We start from the raw sequence: 6,000 nt of genomic DNA, 5'->3' as shown, positions 1-6,000 counted from the left end.
CAAATGTCTCTTCTCGTGATGGGAGCATGAAAAAAAAGTGAGAGACTTGACTGATATTTACACATTTTTCTCACCAGATGTGTTAAGTTTATCAGTAATTTTGACATTGTGGTCAAGCAATATGACACAGCGAAAGATATTGCTAAAGCGGAAATGGTAGTGTTGTACTTGAAACCCAAGTAATTTTTTTTGCAAATCCAAGTTCAGTTCTTAAGTCCTTCCTCATAAGTCCGAGTCAAGTCTCTGTTCTTTCCCTAACACTACATTGTTAAATATTATTCAAATTCTCAATTAAAGCTATACAATTGCATGTTCTCTGGGGGGAAAATTTAGATAAAACTTTTATTCATCTTAAATAATTTGTCATATTTATCAGTAATATGATTCTTTTTATACCATAGCAACTTTAATAATATTTTGCACATCACATTCTATAATACTTTGATTTGAGCTTTTCTTATGGTGTCCCTCACATGATAGAGTTCTACAGTATTTTCATGTAACTAGTCTGTTCTTTTAATTTTAATCTACTATGTCAGATGATTCCTCTGGAATGTCCTTTACATCAAGATATATACAGTAGCATCACCAAACACTCATAATGAAGCATTTGATGGCTTTACAGCTTCAACACTAAAATGAAACTGATCTGACACCACTCAGACCTTTCTCTTTGGTGAGGGTTTCATTTTTATTTACCAATAATACATCACAGCTCTCTGACTCCATTGTAAGTGAGGGCGATATGAAGGAATCCATCATAAGGGTTGGACCTGGCGAAACGGTTATAAGTTCATCTTCAGAAAAAGCACTGCACGCAGTGTCTTCTTAGTTTTTTTTTTTTTTTTTTTTTTTTTAAACGGTGTTTTACTTGGGTTGAAAAATGTTTAACTTTTTAGAAAGATGCTGTCACAGTACTGCAGCACCTTTTCAGGCAACCATGAGGAGAGATTTGGTTTTGCTTTTTCTGTCTACAGTCTGCCGATTTGTCATTCAAATCTATCACAATAGATTTAAAAAAAAAAACATCAGAAAACAGACTTGACAGATGCTATGTTCCTGTTGAGGGTGGGTACTTTTAAACACCACACATTAACTAGTCAATAGGTGTTTGTTACCAATGATGCAAATCTCGGGGGGGGGGGGGGGGTTCCCCCTTCCACTGAAATCACTGGGATAAAGTGTTTCTCACTGTGGTTTTCCCATTAGAAGAAATTGCTACATGGTCACAGCCATGAATAGCTATAAACAGTCCCCCATCTGCAGCTTTGATGTCCATAGGCATCAGTTTAATTTTTTTGTTCTCAACACTTTTCAATGAAAACATGGAGAGACAGTGGAAAAGAACAGTCATGGTGGTGGTGAAAAATGCACTTCATTGTGTACTGTATGGAGGAATTTTATACTGTGTAGACTGACTCAACCGCACCAAATCCTTTTGGCACCATGTGGTTGAAGCATATCCTGTTAGATCTGTTGAGTGCTTATATTCCTCAAGAAGACACAGATGACCATTGATTCGCCGAGATGTAACCTCGAGACCACACTTCTATGGCTAAACGCACAGATTGACTGGGGTTGGAAAAGCTCTTTATTTTTTAAAACAGCAGACTAAGTAGGAATGTGACAAATTTTTTTTATAAATGACTCAAAAAAGGAAGTCATTATTCATCAGAGTTGGGGTCATTACTCAAATAATGTATTACACATTACTCGCTACTTTAAAAAAAATAATGTATCTTTATTGTCGAGACGTAACTCGTTACTTTGGTGTTATAGTGGGGCGGCATAGCAAAACAATTGTTCTTTTGTGATAAAAGCATGGAATTTGGCACACATATTCGTAATTACAACCCCTGACAAAAAATTATGGAATCACCGGCCTCGGAGGATGTTCATTCAGTTGTTTAATTTTGTAGAAAAAAAGCACAAAACTAAAGTAATTTCAAATGGCAACTTTCTGGCTTTAAGAAACACTATAAGAAATCAGGAAAAAAAAATTGTGGCAGTCAGTAACGGTTACTTTTTTAGACCAAGCAGAGGGAAAAAAAAATATGGAATCACTCAATTCTGAGGAAAAAGATTTTCAATTGGATTAAGATCCGAACTATTTGCAGGCCATGACATTGACCCTATGTGTCTTTTTGCAAGGAATGTTTTCACAGTTTTTGCTCTATGGCAAGATGCATTATCATCTTGAAAAATGATTTCATCATCCCCAAACATCCTTTCAATTGATGGGATAAGAAAAGTGTCCAAAATATCAACGTAAACTTGTGCATTTATTGATGTAATGACAGCCATTTCCCCAGTGCCTTTACATGACATGCAGCCCCATATCATCAATGACTGTGGAAATTTACATGTTCTCTTCAGGCAGTCATCTTTATAAATCTCATTGGAACGGCACCAAACAAAAGTTCCAGCATCACCACCTTGCCCAATGCAGATTCGAGATTCATCACTGAATATGACTTTCATCCAGTCATCCACAGTCCACGATTCCTTTTCCTTAGCCCATTGTAACCTTGTTTTTTTTTCTGTTTAGGTGTTAATGATGGCTTTTGTTTAGCTTTTCTGTATATAAATCCCATTTCCTTTAGGCGGTTTCTTACAGCTCGGTCACAGACGTTGACTCCAGTTTCCTCCCATTCGTTCCTCATTTGTTTTGTTGTGCATTTTCGATTTTTGAGACATATTGCTTTAAGTTTTCTGCCTTGACACTTTGATGTCTTCCTTGGTCTACCAGTATGTTTGCCTTTAACAACCTTCCCATGTTGTTTGTATTTGGTCCAGAGTTTAGACACAGTTGACTGTGAACAACCAACATCTTTTGCAACATTGCGTGATGATTTACCCTCTTTTAAGAGTTTGATAATCCTCTCCTTTGTTTCAATTGACATCTCTCGTGTTGAAGCCATGATTCATGTCAGTCCACTTGGTGCAACAGCTCTCCAAGGTGTGATCACTCCTTTTAGATGCAGACTAACGAGCAGATCTGATTTGATGCAGGTGTTAGTTTTGGGGATGAAAATTTACAGGGTGATTCCATAATTTATTCCTCAGAATTGAGTCCATATTTTTTTTTTCCCTCTGCTTGGTCTAAAAAATTAACCATTACTGACTGCCACAATTAATTTTCCTGATTTCTTATAGTGTTTCTTAAAGCCAGAAAGTTGACAATTGAAATTACTTTAGTTTTGTGTCATGTCTGTGATCTGCTTTTTTTTCCCTACAAAATTAAACAACTGAATGAACATCCTCTGAGGCCTGTGATTCCATAATTTTTGCCAGGGGTTGTAACTGTTTATTTTCAGATATGGAGCCATCCTGGAGCTGACCACTAATGACCTATTGGTTGAAATAAAAGGTTTAATAAATGGAATAGTTTTGATTCTTTTGAGTGCTTGGTCTCCAAAGTAAAGGTCAAACAAGGTCGACGTCCATTGAATTCTATTGCATATGACAAATGTTACCCCGTAATATGATAACCACACAGATGATGCAAACCATTCCTTTTTTAAAATGCTATTAACCAATAATTTGCATACTTTTTTACTAAAATTGAGCAACTTTAACTTTTGACCCCTGTACAAACTGAAACTGACCATCGTCACCATTTTTGCTGTTTTTACCCCATAACTCCATAGATAGCCCAAGCTATACCTTTTTGGAAGTGTTATGATCAGACAAATGTGGTATAGTTTTCAACATGATTGGAGCATTTTTAAATTTGACTCCTGTGTAATTCTTTATTGACCCCTGTAGCTCAGTGGAGGTCAGCTCTGGGATGGCTCCATATCTGAAACTATTAGTTAATTTAGAATGTGTGCCAAATTCCATGCTTTTATCACACAATTAACAATTTTATGGTAATTTTAGCTAAGCTGCACCACTATTAATCAGAAAAAGAATGCAGTCAAACTTTAAACCTGTGTGCTGCACAAATACTAAAACAAATTCCTACTGTTATAAGGATGTATCTCTCCCTCCCCCCACTCTGTCTCTCCTCTTTTTGTCTCTACCTCTTTGCCTCTTTCACTCTTTCTTTATCTCTCTCTCTCTTCCTGTCTGCCTCTCTGTCTCTTTCTGTGTGGCCATGTTTAATTAATTAGCATAAAAGCCTATGGTGTGTTTTACCTCAACAAGTAACGGGCAAAAATCTTTCGATCAGAGGTGCCTGTGTATATACATACGCTGAACAATAATATAAATGCAACACTTGTTTTTGCTCCCATTTTTCATGAGCTGAACTCAAAGATTTAAAACATTTTCTATATACACAAAAGAAATTATTCTTTGCCAAGATAATCCATCCCACCTCACAGGTATGGCATATCAAGATGCTGATTAGACAGCATGACTATTGCACAGGTGTGCCTTAGGCTGGCCACAATAAAAGGCCACTGTGAAATGTTCAGTTTTATCACACAGCACAATGACACAGATGCTGCAAGTTTTGAGGGGACGTGCAGTTGGCATGCTGACTGCAGGAATGTCCACCAGAGCTGTTGCCCGTGACTTGAACGTTCATGTCTCTGCCATAAGATGTCTGTAAAGGCATTTCAGAGAATTTGGCAATACATCTAACTGGCCCCACAACTTCAGACCACGTGTAACCACACCAGGCCAGGACCTCCACATCCGGCATGTTCACCTCCAAGATCTCGGAGACCAGCCACCTGAACAGCTGCTGCAACTGTTGGTTTGCAAAAGCAAAGAATTTCTGCACAGACTGTCAGAAACCATCTCAGAAAAGTTCATCTGCATGCTCGTCATCCTCATTGGGGTTCGTGTACCCAGTAGAATTTATTCAATCCAGCTAATATTCAACAGCTATTTGATAATAGCAATGAAAAATTGCTATTATCAAATTTTAAAATTGGGTACAAGTTGAATTTTGGCGCACAGCCTTAGGAACTGTAGTATGATTACTGAAATTACAACAGTAATGCGTGACCTTATTGCATTACTTACAAATGTAATGTGATTACAGTTATACATTATGTAGCGTGGGCATAAGATATGTACCTACAGGGATGATATAAAAGGACGGACACCACAGGAAGGGGTGTGGCATTAATGGATATACATGTGGGATCTACGTGAGGAACGGCATTAAAAAGAGTTGACTGTCATGAGTGTCTCCCCTGTCCCGTCTGGTAATAGATATAGATTACAACTACCTGAAGAGTGCATGTTACACATTACATCCACCACTGCCCAACTGAAGTCAACTGAAGCCACTCCACCCATTTCCAAATGCAGAGTGGACGCTTGTCAAAGCACAATGGTCCTCTGCATCTCTGTGCTATGTGTGGATCCTGCATGATTGTGTGGACATATTTAGCAACATCCTTTGTGGTGGGATTGCCCTAAAGTTTCTTCACTATGACAGATTTAATAATAGCAGCATGAAATCCATCAATCCATCCATTTCTATACCAGCTTACTCCAATTATGTGTCATAGGGGGTGCTGGAGCCTGGAGTCATGGGGCATGAGGTGGGGTATACCCTGGACAGGACACCAGTCTGTCACAGGGCAACAGCATGAAATTATTTCTGCAAACACTGTATGCTGTGCTTTTGCCTGGGTTCTTCACAGGTGCTAAAATTTCTGTACATGAGCAAGTTTACATCACTGCTATTCACAAATAGCCACTTTGGGGAGGAATAAAGACATTTGCCAGATGAAGCACCATTGTTCATCACATCTGGAAATAATCCACATCACTTAAAACGTTGAACTGCTGAAAAATATTTAAATCAAAGCCAATACAGGCAGAACAAGAGCACTCAGGGAGCATGTGCTGTTGTCTGACCATAATACGTTTCCACCAGGTGACTCTCCAAACCAGATGCCTCTGAGCCCAGAGAAGTTGATGCTGCTATTGGATAAGGTTTCTTTTATGCACAATAAAGTTTAAGTGGCATTTGTTAATGTAGTGTTGTACTTGACAAACATTTCCCAAAATAATCCCTTGCACATGTAATTATAT

Source organism: Thalassophryne amazonica, chromosome 4 (genome assembly GCF_902500255.1).
Source record: "Thalassophryne amazonica chromosome 4, fThaAma1.1, whole genome shotgun sequence".
NCBI lineage: Eukaryota > Metazoa > Chordata > Actinopteri > Batrachoidiformes > Batrachoididae > Thalassophryne > Thalassophryne amazonica.
Note: the sequence above shows the minus strand (reverse complement) of the source record.